Source organism: Vicugna pacos, chromosome 8 (assembly GCF_048564905.1).
Source record: "Vicugna pacos chromosome 8, VicPac4, whole genome shotgun sequence".
Classification (NCBI taxonomy): Eukaryota; Metazoa; Chordata; class Mammalia; order Artiodactyla; family Camelidae; genus Vicugna; species Vicugna pacos.
Window position 1 is genome coordinate 5,598,062 of NC_132994.1, and position 22,676 is coordinate 5,620,737.

The following is a 22,676-nucleotide window of genomic DNA, read 5'->3' on the forward strand; positions in this document are numbered from 1 at the left end:
AGCCTTCAAGGTCACTGACTTAGCTAATGCGTCATATTCTTTTCTCATCATGGAGTAACCTCAGGCCCAACTGCTTCCACTTTTGAAGGGGTTCAGTGTACATTTACATAGTTCACAATGGGATGTTTAACAGCTCTGCAAGAGCACATCCTGCTACCAGGATGTAAATACTTTACAATCAGGAAATTGCCCTTTTTTTGCATTGTATTGATGGCATGTTGCTGAGAGATCTCTCTGAGGAAGCAGTACGGGCATATTTACACACTTTCACACCCACATCGACATGGCTAGGCAACTGTCATTTGCAAGATCTAAGGTCGAGCCTATCACCTACTAGGAGATTCCTGTTCAGCCATCAGACACCAATTTTTCACTACACTCAGACAGGCAGAACATGTACTAGGACTTCTCATGTTCTGAAGGAAAAGCATCCTTCCTCTCTCGTTAATTTATCACCCATCAAATCACATGCACGACTGCCGCCTTCCACTGGGGCAACACCCAACAGTGCACATCAGAAGCTACCCAACAGGAAGTCCTAAAAGACTCACCTTTAGTCTCACCTGGCTCTGTATTCTGAATCGAGCCCTTGGCCACACCTGACTATACCTCCCTGGAGTCTCTGGACCAAACGTGAGTCTACCTGGCTTCTTATTTGATTCTGAAGGAAGTTCTTACCCCCTTGTGGCAGCTCAATATACTCCCCTTGAGCACCAAGCCATTTGCAACCACAGTGTAGACACCCTGGCTAAGCCCTCCATCTTCTGCCGGGTAAGTGCTTTTCAAGGTGCTGATCCTGCCTATCAGGTCCTTAAATTGGCCCTCACAACCTATGGGTCACAGGTCACAACAGCCTGGGCTCCTGACATGACACAACAACCTGGGCTTTCCTCTGCAGCAGCCAAAGTTGTGACAGACAATTGCACTCTCTGGTCCCAACTCAAACAATGGAGGCTATCCAGGTGGGGACACGCTCCCCAAGTAGACTGACCACACACTTGCTAGAAGGTCAATTTCACTGGCCCACTCACGGCTTCTGGTGGCTTCCAGATACACTGTTAGAATAATCGATACCTACACAGGACTCCTTCTGGAAACTTCCACCTTGAATTCTACTTCAATACAGGAAATCTCTTTCCTTATTAAATGTATTCCCTTTCCTTTGATCACCAGACATTATTGATGTTTTTAAAAAATTAAAGTATAGTTCATTTACAATATTGTGTTACTTTCTGGTGAACAACATAGTGAATCAGTTATGTGTATCTACATTATCTATATATCTATATTTATATATACTTTTTATATTCTTTTTCATTATAAGTTATTACAAGCTTTTGAATATAGTTCCCCATGCTGTACAGTAGGACCTTGTTGTTTATCAGTTCTGCATATAGTAGTTTGTATCTACTAATCCCTTACTCCTAATTTATTCCTCCTCCTCTTTTCCCTCTCGTAGCTATAAGTTTGTTTTCTATGGCTATGAATCTGTTTCTGTTTTGTAAAAAAGTTTATTTGTGTCTTTTTTTAATATTTCTCATATAGTTGGTATCATAAGATATTTGTCTTTCTCTGTCTGACTTATTTCACTTAAATGATAATCTCTAAGTCCATCCATGTTGCTGCAAATGGCATTACTTTTTCTTTTCTTTTTTTTTGGGGGGGAGACTAATATTCCATTGTCAAGATTGTCTTGACTATTTAGGGTCGTTTGTTATTCCATACACATTTTAGAAATTTTTACTAGCTATGTGAAAAATTCCATTGGTATTTTGATAGGCATTGCATAGAACCTGTAAATTACCTTTGGTAGTACGCCCATTTTAACAATATTGATTCTTTTACTCCATAAGCACAATATATCTTTCCATTTGCTGTGCCATCTTCCATTTATTTCATCAGTGTTTCATAGTTTTTCAAGTATAGGTCTTTTACTTTCTTGGTTAGATTTATTCCTATGTATTTATTCTTGCTAATGCAATTGTACATAAGATTGTTTTCTTAATTTCTCTTTCTGCTATTTCCTTGTTAGTGTATAGAAATGCAACAGATTTCTGCATATTAATCTTGTATCCTATAACTTTGCTGAATTCATTTATTAGTTCTAATAGATTTTTGATGGCATTTTTAGGATTTTCTATATATAGTATATATATATATGTCACCTACAGACAGTGACAGTTTCACTTCTTCTTTTCCAATTTGGATTATTTTTTATTTCTTTTTCTTGTCCCATTGCTGTGGCTAGGACTTCTAAGCTATGTTGTATAAAAGTGGCAAGAGTGGGCCAGCTTGTATTATGCCTGATATTAGAGGAAATGTTTTTCGCTTTTCACTGTTGAGTATGATGTTGTCTGCAGGTTTCCTATATGTGTCCTTTACTGTATTGAAGTATGTTCCCTCTACATCTACTTTATTTAGCGTTTCTATCGTAAGTTGCTGTTGAAATCGTCAAAAGCTTTTTCTGCATTTATCAGATGGTCTTATGATTTTTAGTCTTCATTTTGTTAATGTGGCATATCACATTGACTGATTTGTGTATACTGAACCATCCTTGCATCCCTAGGATAAATTCCACTTCATCATGTTGCATCATTCTTTACTAATTGTTGAATTAAATTTGGTAATATTTTGTTGAGGATTTTTTATCTTTTATTATCAATGGTATTGGTCTGTATTTTTCCTTTTGGGGGATGTAATTTTTGGTTTTGGTATCAGGATGATGCTGGTCTTGTAGAATGAGTTCAGAAGCATTTCTTCCTCTTAATTTTTTCAGAATAATTTGAGAAGGATAGTTGTTAACTCTTCTTTAAATGTTGGTAGAATTCTGCTGTGAAGCCCTGTGGCCCAGGGCTTTTTCTCATAAGGGTTTGTTTAGTATTGATTTAATTTTATTACTGGTATCTGGTCTGTTCATATTTTCTATTTCTTCCTGATGTAGCCATGGGAGATTGTACATTTCTAGGAGTCCACCCACGTATTAGGTTGTCCATTTTATTGACATATGTTGTTTGTAGTGATCTCTTAGGATCGTTTTTATTTCTGGTGTGTTCCACTGATTGATGCTAGAGTCATCAACTGACTTGCTTGGTGCCTGAGTCAGCAGGTGGATGGGCATGGGTCCACAAGGGCTAGCTTTGGTCCCAGAGCTTATGTTCTTCTGGGTGGGAATGACACAGGGGTAGCTTAATAGCCCGTGGTGCTGGGGCTGCCAGCAAGGAGGCTAAGTCTGTGGGTGCTGGTGTGGAGCCCAGGTCAGTGGGACCTGGCCTGGAGCCAGAGGCTCAAGATGCTGTCCTGGTACTAAATTTCACCTGGGCAGACCAGTTCATGGTAAAGTTGAGTGCTCATTGCAATCTTTTTACCCCACGCAGAGAGTATCTCTCTTGGTGCTACCCTTCCCTGGACGGGGAGACAGATGACACAGGTAATGTGAAACTCTCCTTCCTACCCTCTTCAATGTGTATTTTCTCGTATCCATACTGTAACGAGTTGGTGTAATCACTCACCTTGGTCCCTTAGCTTCTGTGAAGATATTTTCTTTTGTGGACAGTTGTTCAAACTGATGTTTCTACAAAGAGACAAGTGCTGAAATCTCCTATTCTGCCATCTCTCTGACTTCATTTCTCACTGTGTTTGTTTTAAATTCCCTGTTAGAAAATTCCAGTTTCTGTGTCATATCTGAATTTGTACTGATCTATAATAATAATTGCCTTTTTTCCTCGAGATTGTGGCAATTTTTTTCTTTTCTTTTCATATGCTTCTTAATATTTTCTGTATTCCTGGACATATTTGTGTAGAACAGTAGAGACTGAGGTGAATAGATTTTTTTTTTTTGCTTGAAAATAAGCACATTTTTCCTTTAGCAAGAACTTTCTTGTGAGGGTTACTATTACTCTGGGTTAAGAGGTGGACTAAACTTAAGATTTATTGTTGCTATGTTAGCCATAGCGTACCAAAGTTTTCAAATTCTTGTAGAGATGCCTAAGGTGGAGTGAGGCTTACTGGTCAATTTCTGTTGAATTCGAAGTTTTAGGGATTTCCTTTTTTGTGTGCTTTAGAGTCAGTCCCTTTGCATATGCCTGTTCCTCTCCTCTTCCTCTCTCATCAGTATTACACTGTTACTTGTTATTAGCGGTGCCTTAGTAAGTGCAATCACTTATTTTGGTTCACTGCTAGGCCTGCATCCTGTATCTGAAACTTGGAGGTACACCCTCCTCAGTGTGTCTGCCCTTCCCTGGTTACAGTTATGGGCTCAGTGGGTAATACGCTCATTTTCCAAGAATAGATTTTTATAGCCCTTCTTTTTCCTCCCATTTTTTGCAACAAATGTTTAACAAATGTTTAAGGTCCCTAGAGGTGTTGCATGTCCTATCACAGATCAAAGCTTTTATGTCAGAGTGGAGATTGCAGAGAAGAATTTAGGTAGTGCTTCTTGCCCATCCTGCGTGGGTGCTGCTCTCCTCACCAGGTCTGCACCATAACAGACACTACTTAGGGCTCCCTTAGATCCTTCTGCAGAAGATTTCTGGAGAAAGAGCCTGCGAGATGATGCAGACTTCTCCAACTGTCACAGTGCCCCACCAGTCCACACTCAGCCTTCACCAGTTTGTTGACTATTGTCACCAAACTGTTCCTACTGGTGTCAGTTTCATATTCCCAGAAAAGTGTAAGATCTTGGCTCCTCTCTCCCTGGAAGCACTGTCTCTCCTTAAATGCAGGGACCATTACTCACTCTGTACCATGGAATTCTAATGTATTTGAAAAAAAACGTGTCAAGTTGAAGACAGTCAAACTCTTTTTAGTTGTAATGGTGGAAGGAGACTGCTTATAGCTCTCTATATCACGAGGTGGAAGTCAGAGACTTAATATGCCTTTGCTTTTTTATTAAACATTGTGCAAATATTAGCCACTGACCAGACAGTGGAGTTAACAGGCCAAAACACTGCTTATTGGCATTTAATAAGTCAAGGCTTAAACAACATGAAAGACCTTTATGTTTGTAAGTAAAATAATGTTCTTGTAATTAAAAACTAGCAATCGAGGTTATTAAAATCTGATTCGTATTCTGCAATTTTCAATTTGGGGCATCTTTTAATTTTAAAAATTATTAAAATAGGAAAGTTGAAAAAAAATAAAGAAAATATTACTGAGTTGAAACATATTCTACTCACTGAACAACAGGCCAACAAATCGGGAGATGAAGTATTGAGGCAAGGAATAATGACTTTATTCTCAAAGCCGGAGGTCTGAGAAGATGGGAAGTGACCTGGAGAACCATTTTACCCAAGTCAGAATTCAATATCTTTTTATACTAAAAAGGGGAGGGGGTGTGGTTGGTTGTTGAAAACTTTTTGGTGGCAGGATCCTTTGTTCTAACAGCTGTTAATGTAAGTCAGGACATGATATGGAGATGTACCTGTAAACTTCCAACAAGACAAGTGTTATTCTATGTTCTGCAATTTTTTTATTTCTATATGAATGGGAAAGTGTTGTACTCTTAAAGGTCAGAGCCTTGATAATGGGCCATCCTGTATATTTCAGGCTCTAGGCAACATTCTTTTACAAAGGGTGCAGAACCAGCAGGACTAAGCACAGGAAACAGCATAGAGTTAGAGCCGAAGGAACAGATTTAATATGGAGTCAGATTTGTTCTTCCCTAGTACAGAAATACAGAGACCCAAAGGTCAAGAACAAAGAGAAGAGTTAGATGTGCAGCACATCTGGCTGAGTTTGTCATTGCATTTTAGCATTTAATTGAATTCTGCCCTTTCTGGAAGGCAAAGCAGAAATCTAGGCTTGTTATCAATCAAGTAATGTTCTGTTTGAATACCACTTGTGTGTTGTAATGGACACTTTCCTTTCTCTCAGGTTTCAGGTATATATTAGCAGTATGTTCATTTTGGGAATGAACACCTCCTATGTACTGATAAAGGCATAGATAGACCTAGAGGGAAATCCTTGCTAATTGCACAGAAGCAATTCCCTAATCCTACCTAAGGGAAGACCAACCTAATAAAAGTGGCAACATATATAACTTAGATATGGTACTCCCTTAGGAAAGTATCTCACTCATGAAAGTAAGAGCTTTGAAACATCCTGCAGAATCTTTATTAAACAAGTATCTCACATTGCTGACAAATGTTACTGTCTGGTGTTACAAAGAGATCTCAAGGTGAAAAATTACTCTGATTTTTAAAAAAAATTCTTTATAAAATATACATTTACTTTGTGTTTTATATGTACATACATATTTTATGAATGTTGTATACATATTTAAGTAGCACAAACTAGATAATTTTCCAGTCTAATAGTAAAAGCATTTTGTATCTCGACTTTCTGACCTAAGTTTGTGTGGGCGTGTGAATGCATATATGTGTGCAGGTGTTCATTTGTGCATACACATGTGTAGGCTCGGGTGTGTGTTTATCTTCCACAACAAAGCCAAAGTGTTTTAAATACAAGTTTTACGAAGACCACAAGGTACCACAAATAATTGTTTCTCCTTTAAAAGTTTCTTGACTCAAAGTAGTGTCTTGGAAGTTGTGTGTGTGTGTGTTGGGTGATACTAGGTAAGATTTGGCTCCCCAAGCAGTACATGATTATAAAGAGCAAGAATAGTAAAGTAAGGAAGAAGGTTCACAAAAGAATAAGAAAGGAGTCAAATTTCATCTCTTGGCTGTGAGCAAAGAAAATCGGAAATTTTGACAGAAACACAAATATATGTAGGACACTAAATATACTGTGATTTGTACCTTCAAGAAGCTAAGTTGTAATCATTTTAAATAAATTTTGTTAATAATTTATTTATTATTCTTCATAGCAAGTTGTTTTCATTGCGGTATAATTGACATAACATTGTATTAGCTTCAAGTGTACAACATAATTGATACAGGAAAAATGGAGGCCACAAGAGGATGGCCATGTCCTAGGTCCCAGGTGAGTCCCTGGGATGTGACCCATCAAGTGAGGGTCTTTGGCTTCCCACAGAAAAGAATTCAAGAGTGAGCCATAGTAGAGTGAAGGTAGATTTATTCAGAGAGATACATACTCCATAGACAGAGTGCAGGCTGTCTCAGAAGGCAGAAGTCAAGAGAAAGGCCTAGGAGATACACATTCCACATGCAGAATGTGGGCCATCTCATGCAGAAGGGAGAGCAGTGGCCTCAGAGCATGGGGTCAACTAGGAAAAATAAGATTGGCCATGAGTTGTGGGAGGTGGTTAGTTCTTATGGGCCTGGTAACTTCATATGCTAACAACTGGGAGGATTATTCCAACTACTTTGGGGAAGGGGCTGGAAGTCCCAGAAACTGGGCCATCACCCACTTTTTGACCTTGTATGATCAGCCTTAGAACTGTCATGGCACCTGTGGGAATAGAATAACAGCTATTGTATTTCAATGAACGTATACTGATGCTCAGGGTCTACTGGGAGTTTAGTCTTCCACCAACTTGGTCCTAATTGCTGTGTCATTCTTTTAATGGCTGTATCCTGCTCCCTTACCTCCCGTCTCATAATGATTTGATATGTGTATATATGATAAAATGAATACCACAATAAGTCCAGTTATCATCCATTACCATACATAGTTAACATTTTTTTTTCTTTCTTGTGATGACAGATTTCAAGATCCATTCTCTTAGTGATTTTCAAATATGCAGTCCAATACTGGTAACTATACTCACCATGCTGTACATTACACACTCATAACATTCATTTTATTGCTGAAAATTTGCACTTTTTGACCGTCTTCACTCATTTCAGCCACCCACGCCCACTGCCTCCTGAGGCAACCACCAATCTGTTCTTTATCTCCCTGAGCTCTTTTTGCTCTTCTGTTTCAGTTTTGATTTCACATATAAGTGAGATTATGCAGCATTTGTCTTTTTCTGCCTGATTTATTTCACTGAGTACTATGCTCTTGATGTCCATCTGTGTTCTCACTATTGGTAAGATTTTAGTATTTTTATGGCTGAATAATATTCCACTGTATATAGGTACCACATCTTCTTTATCCATTCATCATTGATGGACATTTAGCTTGTTTCAGTGTCTTGGCTATTGTGAATAGTGCTGCAGTAAACATGGGTTCACGTATCTTTTTGAATTAGTGTTTTTGTTTCCCTTGTATACATACCCAGAAGGGGAATTGCTGGATCATATAGTAGTTCTGTTTTTTTTTTTTTGGAAAAAATTCTATAATGTTTTCCATAGTGGCTGTACCAATTTACATTCCCACTGACAGTGCACAAGTGTTCCCTTTTGTAAGGTGACTTATGTCAAGACCAGGAAAACTATTTTTTAATGTAATTAGTAACTGATAATTTATAAAAAAGAAGTAGATGGAACTGGAGGTTTTTGGTAACCTAATATCATGTCTTAGTGGCTACAGCCTGATATTTTGGTTGTTTTGTTGGTTTCTGAGTACAGTATTAGAATTTGAGCAGGAAATTTATTTCTTATTAATTTCATCCTATATTATTCACTTCTATTATAAGAGAGTGAGATGGCTGGTTATCTTTAGTAATCCCTATATATTTAAAATCAACTCGGAATTTGGTAATTATGATTTTTACATATTTTAGTAATGTCATGGAAATCTTCAGAATATGCCTTAAACAAATGTTCAAATTATATGAAATCAACATTAATAATTAATTATTGTAATAATAATACAACCCCATTTGGTGGATATGTCAGCTCTTTTAAACTTGTTTTATTTCTAAAAGTTGTTTGATGTCTACAGAGCAGACTTCATTTTCACTTTTGAGCTTTAGAAAGAAAAAAAAATGTTTTCCCTCTGGTACTTTGTTAATAATTAAATACTACTCTTCACTTTAAATATTAAGAATTATATTGATTTAGCAATTTCATTCATTATTACAAGTTGGCAAAGTTGATTTTGATTTTATAAAAATTCTGCTTTTGAAGAACTCATATAAAAATGATGGATAATAGAGAAACTACTTCAGCATTAAATCTGTGTTTCTCACAGCATCAGGAAAAGAGCGTTTCCTCCATTATTCTTAAACTACCTATTAATGCATGATTTTTACTGTGATTGACAAAAGGTTGCCAATTCCTTCTAATTTTACTAACCTACTTTGACCAGTGTACCAAGCACTTCAGTAAAAATTATATATTTAGTTTTACTCTATCATTGTTAAGATATTGATATGTGGCTATTGGGTTGTGACTTTGAATCTATTTTTTCTCTTCAACTATGAAGTAAAAAGTTCATGTATTAACAGCCTTAATATTACTATGATATATGGGTTATCAGGCTTAATGAAACCATCTTGATTAATGATACTATAATGATTTAATTAAAATAAATGAGCAAAAAGTGGAAAAGATGAAATATAGTATTAGGGCATATAAGTTATGGCCAGTTAAACATGAACTCAATACAAACTGAAGTATTTAAAATAAAAGTAATTGACCTCACAAAGTATTTGACCATGATACAATGCAACTTAACATTTGCAAATATCGTATCCATTATTTCAACAAATATCCACTAAATATCTGCCTTGTACACTGTTAGACAACACAGAGAGAGAAGATGAAAATACATCACACTGCAGTACAGTATGTTGTATTATAAAACTGTAAAGAATCTCATAGTATGAGGTAATATGTGATAAAAAGACATCATCTTAGCTTAGACTGTTATAACAAATTACCATGGACAGGGTGGTTTAAACAACAAACATTCATTCCTCACAGTTCTGAAGGCTGGGAAGTTTAAGACCAAGGTCTGGCAGGTCTGTTGCCTGGTGAGAGCCAGCCTCCTATTGTGCAGATCTTCTTGCTGGATCCTCATGTGGTGGAACAGAGAGCAGGGAGGGAAACCAGCTTTCTTGTGTCTCTTCTCATAAGGTCACTAATCCCACTCATCAGGGTCCCACCCTTAGGTCCTACTTGCTTTCCAAAGGCCCTATCTCCAAACACCATCATATTAGGGATTTGACTTCAGCATTTGAATTTTCAGGGGACACAAACATTTAGTACTTAGCAGACATACACAAAAAATAAAAATAAATATGCACAACAATAATAATATTAATAAAATGCTGTGGGGTGAAGTGGCGAGCAGAGTCCTATAAACTTGGGAAATTAATGAAAGCTACATGGAGTCAGAGGCATGCAGTATAATTATTTGAGTTTTCAAATAGTAATTCTGAAATTACAGAGGAAGCTAGAATATTTTAATGTTAAAAGTTTTAATAATAATGGATTATTTCCTTTAGGTATCCAAATATTGCAGAATCCTTCATATCCTGCCTTGAAAGGCAGGCAAGAACATTAAGAGTCCAGGATAAAATTCTCTCCAAGAATAGAAAGTTATAAACTCATTTGTGCTGCCCCTTCTTATCTTTTTGGAACATGAACCCAAGTAGTGGCTCTGTTGACCTCAGTTGGAGATCCTAGGAATAATTAATAAAATAGCCTTACAATTTCCTTGAAGCATTGTGACCACTTAGTATGTGTGTGTATTAGTATATTTATGAATGTGTGTGTGTGCACGTGTGCATGTGTGCTCAATTGGCAATATCAATAGAAGTTCAAAGTTATTATACCAACAAACCAATTTCTTTTAAATCTTAACAGTATACACATTTCAAAGGAAAAATGTTTTCTGGAAATTTTTTGCTTTCTGCCTCCATACTTTTCTTATTTATTTATTTATTTTTCTGCTGAAATAGATATTGACCATCCTTACTAGGCAGAAAGCATTCCTTTTTCAAAATGTTTAGAAATATCTTCCTACACATAATAACAACAGAAACATAGATGTGTATTTCCTTGTGCCCATACTCCACTGTCTTATTTAACGTAACTTTAAAATCGGTCTTGACATCTAACAATGTAAATCCTTCAGCTTTGTTCTTCTTCAAGATTAGCTTGACTATTCTTGTTTAGATACATTTATTTTTTATGCATATGATAATAGTGTTAGGTTTATTGCATTACAGCATATTTAGATGGAAAACTTTTCTGTAAATCACTTGCAGTATTAAAAATTGTCAAGAGTTTAAATTCAGATTCATCACATAACGATTTTCCACAGAAAGTTAATAACACAATTTCTTTCTAGAGATCAAAATTAGAGTAAGAAATTAAACATTTTCTGTCATTTACCAGACAAAGGAAATCTTGTCTTCAGCTCTAAGTTTACAGCTTTCTTTCTTTGGGAGATCAGCTTGAGATTAATCAAGGGAATGGCAACAATATTTTCTAATTGTTCTAGCCAAAAAATCTGAAATCGTCACCCTCCAAAAGGGAAAACGTCTTTGTTCCTGTCTTGCCCGAAAGAGAAGAATTCAGACAGGAGACGAAAGCATAATTAAAGACTTTATTAGCAAAACAAAAGGACACCTTTGGGAGCTGAAGATGAGTCAGTCCAAGAGAGGACAATGGCACAGCAGGCCTTTGTTGTTCCTGTCTTATATCCTGGCTTAAGGGCATTCTCATGATTGGTTGACAGCTCATGCCCCTTGAGTGCTTAAGTATGCCTGTCTCTTGTGCACATGTCCATAATGCACACAGAAAAACCCTCAGGGGGTCTAAACCGCAATGCTAATTACATTATAATGAGCATCGCACGTCAGGTTGGATCCTCTTTACAGCACAGTCTCAGTGTCTGGTTCTACCTGGTTTCTTTGTTGGCGCTCATTTAGAGAAAGAAAAACTCTTTGAAGCCCTTTATCCTAAGTGCAGGTGTATCGTTATCTTCTAGATTATTTCCTCCCTTTCCCACCCTCCTGGCTGTTATTAACTTCCCATCGAACTGCGTAACAGAATCATCTGTGATGAACTTGTTTGCCTTCTGATCTAGTCAGTCAGCACATTTATTCAGCTCTACCAACTTAAACCACATGGAGTCTGGCTGCTTCTCATCACTTGCAGCTTTACGACCCCTGTCCAAACACCTGGACTCTGGCAAACACCTCCCTGATTCCTCTACTGCGGAAGTCCACCTTCCACACAACAGTAAAGACTTTTCAGAACTATAAGGCAGATCCTGTCAAAATCTTGCTCAAACCCTCAATGATAAACTTCACAATACACTGAGATTCAAATCCAAATGCTTACATGGTCTATGGTGGGGTTTAGAACACATTTCCTCCAAATACGGCATGCTGACATACCGAATATCTTAAGTTGAAGGAATTTGAGAAAGTGCCAGATGTAGGCAGGTCACTCTGACTTCCCTCCCTTCACCCTCCTTCCCTGGAACAGGTCATAAAACCCTCCCTACACTGAGGAGGGAGAAAGATATTCTACCACCAAAGAATGGAAATTTGGGGATGAAAAATCTGTACAAACAAACCTTGTTCAAAAAATCTCTTATTTTCCAGTTACTTCGTCACAATTTACTATCCTCAGCCCAAATTCCTTTTCTTGTCAATTCTTCGCAAATTCATTATTTATTTGTTTGTTTGCCTAAAAGGAATAAAGTGTTCTTGTTCTAGTCATTTTCTCAGATTTTTATTCCCTTGTAAAGTCTCCCATGGTTGTGTAAAAATTCAATTAAATTTGTATGCATTTCTCTTGTTCTGTCTTTGTCATTTTAAACTTCAGATCCAGTTAAGGACCCTTAGAGGGTGAAAGAAAGCTTTTTCCTCCCCTACCCCTATAAGATGTCACCTACTGGAGAGCTTGATACCTCTAATCAAATGTCTTCCACTTTTCTTTATTTCTTTATTTTTAATTTTTTAAAAATTTACAACTTTGTGTTAATTTCTGATGTGCAGCATAGTGATTCAGTGATGTATGAATATGTGTATACATACATATACATATTCTTTTTCCTATTCTTTTTTTTTTTTACAGGTTACTACAAGCTACTGAATACAGTTCCCTGTGCTGTACTTTTCCTCAGGTCATCATGCCTTTGCTGTGTCAGCCTCCTTATTCTTCTTTAAGTAAGTGAGACTTTCTCTCACCTCAGGTCCTTGGTATTTGCTGTTTCCTCTTCTTAGAATGTTCTCTCCTGAGATACATGCACAACTTGCTCTTTGATTTATATCTTTTCTTAGATGTCACTGCAGAAGAGGACGTCCTGACTACTCAAAGTAAGATCAGTTTTTTTTTTTTGGAGTTTCTAACACTTTCTGCAATACTATCTATTTGCTGTTTTAAATTATTATTGTCTTTCTTGTCTATTCAGAGGCAAAAACTGCAGACAGGACAACCTCTGTTCTGTACATTGTCCTCAATTTGGCACAGTAAGGTATCCAATAAATGTGTGTCGACTACATGAATGGATAATGTATCCTCACTTTTTAGAGACTTCTAACCCTGAAAATGCAAATCCATGTATCAATTGTTCTGCATTTCTATACAACCGAAGGAGCAGGAAACAAACTAACGTCCCTGATGCTCAAACTGCTGATTCTTTCTGACTAAAGAATCCTGCATTTGGCTTTCTCTGTCTTACTATTTTTATAAACAACCCCCTAAGCTTTTCCCTTGCATTCAATAGTTTTAACTAGGAAGGAGGTAAAGAGCCAATAATCCTAGAAGAAATGACAAGACTCCCTGAAATTCCTCCCTTACAGCAGAAGATCACTGAAGTTAAAAAGAATACAGCATCCTGTAAAACACCCTGCTTGTTATCACCTTTTCTACTCCATCCAGTTTTCTGTAAATCCTCAGGACACCAACCCTAAGATGGACTCACATGAGCCTGCTGTCACTCCCCTGTGCCTGGCAAAGCTTTGAACCCCAAAACTCGGCCTCCAAGTTTCAAACCATTTTTGGGATACAGAGACTGGTTTTGTGGCAATAAAAAAAAACTCATTTTTTAATCTGATAAGAATCATGGATGTACTGAATGTTAAATTTCATTAAATTATCTCCTCTATTGAAACTAATAAACACCTCTGGATAAACATTATATGAAAATTCATCATGTCCCATTAATTCAGTATAAAATTATTAAGTGCAAATATGTAAGTTATTGGAGATTCAGCTATATAAGACATCACCCACTTCCCAGGAGCCGTCACTCAAAAGGAGGAGAAGGACATGTAAACTGCTAAGTGTAAAAAAAAATACTCTGAGATAGAGGCTAACATGTGGTTCCAGATGAACACCATGAGGAGGCCCCCTCATCTGGAATTGTAGGTCAAAATAGATCCTCAGGGAAGATGACTCTGCATTGGTTATTAAAGGAACATCTCAAAATTGTTTTTTCACTCCAACAATATTTTATCATTTCTCATATTTTAGCCAACTAAGTTACATTTAGTCTTGGAATTCTATTTTCTAAGCTATTGCTAAAAATATCAGTCAAAGAATGGCAGAAGAACTGGAAAACTTCCCTTGAATCAATACTAATTACAAATGACTAATCGTTGTGTTTAACTTCCTGACCAGTTGAATACCTACACAACAATATTATCTAAAACACATTCAGTGCTGTCAATTAAAAAAAAAAAAAAGAGAGAGAGAAAGAAAAAAAACAAGTGTCACTTGGAAGAGAAGGAACTGTTTTATTGGAAACAAGATCAATCATACTTGCTCTTTCTTGCTATCGACAAACCCTTTCATGTTGTCATAGAAGGAAATTTGTTTGACAAGCATGTGTCTTACTTGTGAATTCCTTAAAAAGGAAAAAAGCATTTCCTAAGATGCATTCAAGAGTTTTAACAAGAATTTTCATCTTCAGTATCTGAGAAACATAGAAGTACATGAAATATAAAAATTGTGTTCATAAACCACATGTTTTCAGCTTCAGTCACTATTATCAGCTGAATAAAAATAGCAGGAAATTATCTAAATGAAAGAAAACAAATTCAGGAGAAAGATTCAAGGACATCTTTCAATGTAGAGAACTTTAAGATTCAGGTTTGGCATAAATAGTTATCAATCTCATCGAAGATAACACAAAGGAAAAGGGTTGAATGCTAAAACCTATAGATTTTCACAAGAGTAATGTAGTACTGAAATCAAATGGGAAGGAAGAGAAAGCAGAATACTTCCTTATTTGTGTAAAACTTAGTGTCTCCATTCAGAATAATATTAAAATAAGCTAGTATAAAAGTAAAGGTTTTGAAAATTTTCTAACTAGTGAATAACTTAAGATTGTTAAGACACACATCAGATTTTTATTAGTCTGTAATACATGCTCTTATAAACTAAATTATTCCTGAGAAGTTCCAGAATAACTTCTTTTTTACTTTATGATGTGTGACACTGAGAGAAAAAGACATCTATTTTCTTTTAATCTAATAAAAATTCTCCAAGATCAAAAGACATAGACCTAAATAACCCACACAACATGTTTTGACTGGCAAGGGTTTAAATTTAAGAGTTTGTTTTTTTATTTGTTTTTTTTTTATTTTTCTTAGATTCCAACAGATAATCAATTTTAACAGTTATGGTGTAAATCTAGTAGGAGGTGGGGGTTGATTTTAATGCAGAATATGGTATTCCTTAGCTTGACCTTGTAGAGCAGGAAAATAATTTTTTCTCTACCCTTTTGAGTTCTTGCCTGAGATCCCCTGAAATAAAAGTCAAATTGTTAACCAGAGAAAAGCAAACAGAAATGTATTATATATGTCTACTGCATATATACATGGGAGATAATCAAGGAAAGTTAGTAAACTCCCTGAGATGGCCCAAGCCACTACCTTAAATACTAAAAAGAGGTGTGTGTTTGTGCATGTGTGTGTGTGTGTATGCGTGGAGGGTGTTGCCAGCAATTAGGTTCTTGTCTTGTCACAGAAAAATTCAGAGATGAGATATGGAGATCAATAAAGTAAAGAGGGGATTTATTAAGGGATGGATAGTACACCCACTAGAGGAAAGCAGGCAGACTCAGGTGAGCAGCTGTGCTGCATTTCTTTTGCAAGTTGGTTACACAGAGTGTGAAAAAATATGAGTGGAATGTTCATCGGGGTGGAAAGGATTTGGGATTGTATTCCCTGATTTTCACCCCAGCTTCACCTTTGCAAAGGAAGAAGGGATTTTTGTCCTTATTTAGTGTGGATCAGAAATGTCATGGCATTGGTGCATGATGGGACTTCTAACCTGAAAGGCTAATTTTATTGAAATGAAAGCATAATGAGCAAAAGGTTACATTCCAACACTGGAGATTCCTGCCTTTTCCCATCTTTCTTGGTCAACCTCCAGGACACCTGCCACCCCAAAATGTGTGATTTCTTAACAGTCCAGAGGCTCCTGCTTTTCTTTGTCTGCTAAGGGACCCCTGTTGTTTATAATGGCATGATTTCTTGCCATTTAGCCCCATGACCCAAATTCTCTGCTTATGTCTAGCTCTCAACCCCTGTTCTAACAGGAGCAATTCACAGAAAGGTGAGAAGAGAAAAAATTTGGTAAACAAATGTTGTCCTGCCAGGCAGATAAGGTTCTCAGGGAAAAACAAGCTATCTCCTGTGATTGCTCTCTTTCTAGTGTAAATTTATGTTATTATGCAAGTTTTCTTCCTAAAGGGTAATTTTCACTCTGGTTTTACAGCTTCCTCTGTGTTTGCAGTTCCTAACAACAAAGGGGCATATCTTGGGGTGGCATATTCTGTTTCTCTTCAACCTTCACTTTGACCTGATTCCTCTTTTATCTTCTTTTGAAAAATGTCTCCATTTACCTACTCTCTGTCCATTCAAAAGCCTTCACCACTTAGGCCCCAAAGTAAAGCAGGCAAAGCAAATCTAATCAAAACCAAACACAAACAACTAACATGTTTCCTGAATTCCATTTCTGTCCCTTTCCCATTCACTTCTCTGTTGCTACAGTCTGTTTTATAAAGTTACCAAGGGCTTGTTTTAGTAAGTCTCTTAGCTGTATTTTAAAGTCCTACATCCTTTGTTTCAGCTGGAGTTCCTTTCACCCTGACAACAGCTTGTCTTCTACTATTCTTTTGGACTTATGTTTTCCACCCCAATTTCTAAAACATCTCTTTTGCCTCTTTTCTGTTTGCCCATTTCTGTCCCATTTTAACATTAAAAGAATCTAATTTTAGGAATGAGATCACTAACCAATTGAAATTAACTCCTGACTTATGCTCTTCTGAAAGCACACCATATCTTGCCTAACCTGTTAATTATTTTCTTAAATAAAAAGTAAGAATGAAGAATTAAGCAGTTAAAGAATGACTAGAACTCTATCCCTAAAGCTCCCTTAGCAAACCTGCAGGCAGATCACAGGGACAAGATGACATCTAAAGAGAGTCAGTCAGTCTGCACACAATGGAGAATGATGTAGAGACCAACCTCCTGCCTCAATAATTCACTGAGATTCTTCCCCTCATTTTTTCCTTTAAACAACCATCATGGCTGAGCAGTCTTTGGAGTTGGTCTCTGAACATGAGTCCACCTTCTCCTCAGATTGCCAACTTTCCTGATTAAAGCACCTTTCCTTTCTATTGATATTTGCCTCTTGAATTATTGGCTTTTGAGTGGCAGGCAACTGAACCCGAGCTCAGTAACAATATCAATGGCTTGCAGTGACCAGTCTGCCTCATCTTCCTGGAAGACTTCATCCTCCCTCACTGCTTCATCTACTACTTACATCCCATTGGTGCCCAAATTGTTTCCTTTAGTTCATCTTTCTCTGTGATGCAGTTAATACAATTGTCTGAGGGAATACTTTAAATTTCATTTGATAGTGTTGTCATTTGTTCAATTATGCAAGACAGAAACTTGAATGATATTCTGAAATTCCCTCTTTCTCTACTCTTATTAGAAAACAAGACAACAGGACCCAAGTGGAGTTATTTATGCTAAGCCCCGTGTCACTGATCTGAAATGGACACTTTTGGTTGCTTTCAGATTTGCAAAGATAAAAATTGATGTAAGAAATAAGTTTGAATGTTAGAAAAATCTAAAAATTAGTATTTTTTCTAATATATTTTCTGGCAGTTATTTTCAGTTCAGATGTGCAAACATATTGTCTGCAAATAATAATTTGTTTCTTAATTATACAATTAATAAGTTATCTTCTATTGGCTTATTCCTTCATAAATATATTAAATGTTCACATTCATAATTTGTTCAGATCTTTAAAGTGCATACTTCTTTTACCATTATTAATTGATCTTGTTAAAGGCAGGCAATTATATGTGTATTAGAAAAATTGTATTAAATTTACTTTGTTCTTTATTAAAAATAGCAAAATCACATTTTTGTTAATGACTGCAAACTGTTATAGTTTGCTAGGGTAATGCTGAATTCTAGTTAGTAATATTTTATTTAAAATAGTTGCCTCAATTTTCGTAGGTGAGATGACCAATATTTGAAAATCATTTAGAACAATTAGTGGCATGTAGTAAGTGTTTTATAAGTGCTTAAACTATTATTTTAAATGTAGGAGTTCTATTCCCTTGATTTTTTGAATTAAAATTTCTATAAGTGTCTTATATCTCATTTCTACATACAATAAAAAACAGACTAGCCTACTTTCTTTAATACCCAATTTCATACCCCATTTTTTCTTCCTGAACTTTTCATTAGAGGTTGGTAATAATTTGAATTTTATATTACCTCCTACATAGGTATATAACAAGAGATATGTGTGTAGTACCATATCCTGTTTCATCTTAGACATAATATATTGACATAATATTAATAATAAAGGTGAGTAAATTAACATATAATTCTCCTCATTTTCTATCATATATTTACAAACAATATTACTAGTATTTAAAAATATCAATATTTATAATATCCCCCATTTCTAACAGGATTATTGATATTTTAACTCATTATCTATATTTAAATGGATTCAATATTTATCATTTTTCTTTTCACCAAAGAATATATTTTGTAGTTGGCAAGAATCTATGATATACATGCCAAATAAATAATTTATATTAATCTATAAGTAAACAACACTACAACATGATTCCCTTGAGGCAACAAAAATGTTAACAATTTAAAATTAGGATTTTAGACTTCGTCCAGAGGCTGCTTGGTAACATAACAATGATATTAAAAATAATAACATGTGAATGTGGTGCTTTACTATTTCAAATCATGTCAGGTTAAGATAATTGGCCTAAAGTTGTGCTCAAAACCACTCATTAACTGGAGTCTGTGACTTATGAAAATTCTTAGTAGAAATTTCAAAAACTTCTTGCAATAATTTTCAGGCTTTTTTAATATTTCATTATATTATGATACTAATTGTATTCTTGTGTGTGATTTATTCTGTGCTGAGATTGTAAGGACAAATGAAAATATAAAATAAAAGACAATTCTCATATGGGAAAACAAGAAAATTGGCATCACCATTTTCTCTTTTTCTTTAGAAAAATTGCAATGCGAACGTTTTTGATAACTGGGTATGTCTTTTAGCAGCTTTATGACCCGAGAATGCCTTTCTTAAGGGTCAATTTGCCATCTCTGAAATGTAAACAAAAGAGAGATACCACTCCTATCTCCTGTTTCCCATGGAAGGAGTCTCAAAATTCTGGTGGGTTTCTTGCTCCAAGTTGCGAATCTACCTTCTGTCTAAAAGAAATGAGACGTCTACGTCCTCTCTGGATAAAACCAATTTAGCAAACACATATAGTCATCTGAATCACCAGATGACTCTCGGATGTGCTATATGTGACAAATGGTACCGCCCTGTCCTTTTACTTAAAGAGAAGTCATTCACTTTGAAAACGTACATGGAAAAGTCGTACCTGCTTGGCTGTGTAAAGGGTCAGAATCCTTTCTATCTTTGTGTCTGTGAGTGGATTTCCTGTAATAAGCATCACATTCTGCTTTAATGCTTATTCAATAATAACTGTTTTCTTTTTACTTTCGTGGACAGATTTTCTGGGTTGGGGGAAAGTTTTGTTTTTACATTTCCCCAACTGACGTTGTTTTATGAAATTTATTTAGATCAACCAAACACTAATTATAAACTATGAAATGTAAATATCTTCTTTTTAACACCTGAGAGAAATATAAAGCATTATACACTAAAATTTTTATTATAATGTTTATTAGTGGAATTTCCTAATTTTATTTATTCTTGAAAAGATCATTTGGCCACATCTTTCATGGATTACTTGAAAAACTAAGAACACAAAGCAATTGCCTATAATACGCAAATTTCTCTGTTTGGCTTCTGGATGTCTACATGAGGGGGGTAAGATAAATAAAGCACAAAACTTGCTGTAAAATAACTCAAATTCCTGAGAGATTTATACTCTCCCGAGGCAGGGAAAGTCATTAATTATAGTACAAAACAGAGTGAAGGAAGCACCATTACTCCACCTACTTCATAAAATGTCCAAAGCAGTAACTCTTTTTTTAAAATAATGTTAAAGATAAGTACGCATATAAGACAGATGACTATTTCATAAAACAAAAACAAAAACAAAAACCAAAAAAACCTCACCACCTCTCAGAGAATTCCAACAGAGCCAGTGAAAGCTTCGGTTTAGGCCCTGAGATGCAGAATCACCAAGAATCATGTCCGTGAGGTACTGACTGCCATACTGACAGCAGAATGATGTATTGCTGGTTTACATGGGAGTGAACATCCTGTCAAAGTTTGATTATAGCAAAACTCTTCTAACCTTGAAAGATAAAAAAAAAATGTTTTATTACGAAAAGAAAACAATAAGATAAATGAATGTGTAGATCCTTATCAAGTAGAATCATGAAATAAACTAATGATATTTACAAAAATCATATATACTAGTGTTTATTCACATTAATGGTGACTTATAAATGTTTAGTTAGAAATACAGAAAAAACTAGGGGAATGCTCATTGGGATACTATAGTTCCAATAGACATAGAACTTGAAACAATCTATATTAGGAGACAATCTTAGGAGAATTTTTTATAAGTGCTTTTAAAATTTTTTTTAAGTAGAGTTGATCTATCATCAATGTAGTGTTAGTTTCAGGTGTAGAGGGTAGTAGTTTGTTTTGTTTTTCCTTTTGTTTTTGCAAATTATATTCCATTATTGGTTATTACAAGACATTGAATAAAATTTCCTGTGCTATGCAGTAAATTCTTGTTGCCTATGTGATTTATGTATAGTAGTTTGCATCTGTTATTCCCACACACCTACTTTGTCCCTTCTCCAATCCCTGTCCCATTTGGTAACCATGAGTTTGCTCTCTGTATATGTTAAGTCTATTTCTATTTTGTATATAGATTCATTTATATTATTTTTTTAGATTCCAAGTATAAGTTATATCATATAGTATTTGTCCAAATTATCTTACTAAGCATAACAATCTCTGGGTCCATCCATGTTGCTGCAAATGGTATTATTTCACTATTTTTTATGGCTGAGTAGTATTCCACTGTGTGTTTGTTTATATATACATATCTCTCACATCTTTATAAGCCAATCTTCTGCTGATGAGCACAAAACTCTTCCGAAAAGTGTATTAACATTTAAAGTTAAAAAATGTTTTATTTCAAAAAGAGAAAATGACAATAAGGTAAATGAATATGTGGATCCTTATCAATTAGAATCATGAAGAAAGAAAGTAATGGTATTTACAAAAATCATATATTCAAATGTTTATTAGCCTTAATGGTGACTTACAAATGTTCAGTTAGAAATACAAAAAAAGCTAGGGAAATGCTCCTTGGAATAATTTAATGAACATGATATATAGAAGTTGAAATAATCTATATTAAGAAATTTTTTTAAAAATAAAAGAAGCATATAAATTTTATAGTAATCTTTACCTAATATACTGTCCAAAATAACAAAGTAGGAATAGAAAGAAATGTGATTTCCTTTCATCACTGCAATGAATTTGGAAAGTTACACTGTCAAATTAAACTATCATACAATGTGCTAGGCTGAAATGTCAGTTTCAGAATGTACTAATTTTCTTACAGTTCAAGCAGTACTCAAATTATAGAAATAAAAATTATTTTAATAATGTGTGCCTTTTACAAAATATGTATTTGTTGACTAGTAATTTGCATCTTGTTGGTGGTTTTTCACCTGCAGTAGGTTCTAGAATCATAATCTTGTCGCTTCACTGTGTGATAAATTAACATATGGAATAGTAAGAATATTTGAGGGATAAACTTTTCTAACATTTTTAATATTTTGTGTTATATTTATATTTATTTAGGCCACAATTACTAAATTCTGAAAGGAGTAGCTAAAGTTTTCATTATATTAACCCAATGAAAGAAATTTACATAAAAATTAGACATCGATTTGCACACACTATTTCTTTTGAAACAGTGTATTTTATATTAAATTAGATGTGTTTTTGTATGGGTTCCCTCACCACCACAATCAAAGCAGAGACTTACCATGGATTTGTTTAAATGTAGTTTATTTTTCCTAAAGCAAGGAAAGAGAATCCATTGAACAAATTTTTTCTTTTTTTGAATTGAAGTATAGTCAGTTACAATGTGTCAATTTCTGGTGCACAGCATAATGTCCCAGTCCTAGCTGGTTTACACTGCCTCATCTCAAAGTGATCAGACGAGAGGTACAGTATGATTCAATGGGCCTTCCTCTGTATGGTCTGTAAAATATATTTATGATTATATTACTTTTTTGAAATTTCTTTAAAAGAAAGCAAAAAACAAGCTTAAAATAAAATGAGAGATAATACACTGAATCAATTTACTGTGAAGGAGAAATGAATATTGACAGAGCGTTCCTAGGGTCAAATTTTAAAGAAGACAGAATAGATACAAAAAAAATGGAAAGAAAAGGA

General features: G+C 35.2%; 1 long non-coding RNA gene across 2 annotated transcripts in view; it reads left to right on the forward strand.

The window, feature by feature from the left end:
* Positions 1-17,786, forward strand: part of LOC140697816 (uncharacterized) — a 55,806-nt gene extending 38,020 nt beyond the window's left edge. The window contains exons 5-7 of one of the 2 annotated variants that reach the window (XR_012075168.1): positions 12,843-12,934; positions 13,049-13,084; positions 17,718-17,786. This is a non-coding gene — a long non-coding RNA (uncharacterized lncRNA). Of the gene's footprint in view, positions 1-12,842; positions 12,935-13,048; positions 13,085-13,570; positions 13,766-17,717 lie in introns of those variants that run through there. The other variant, XR_012075167.1, reaches the window with a different exon arrangement.
* Positions 17,787-22,676: the final 4,890 nt, after the last annotated feature.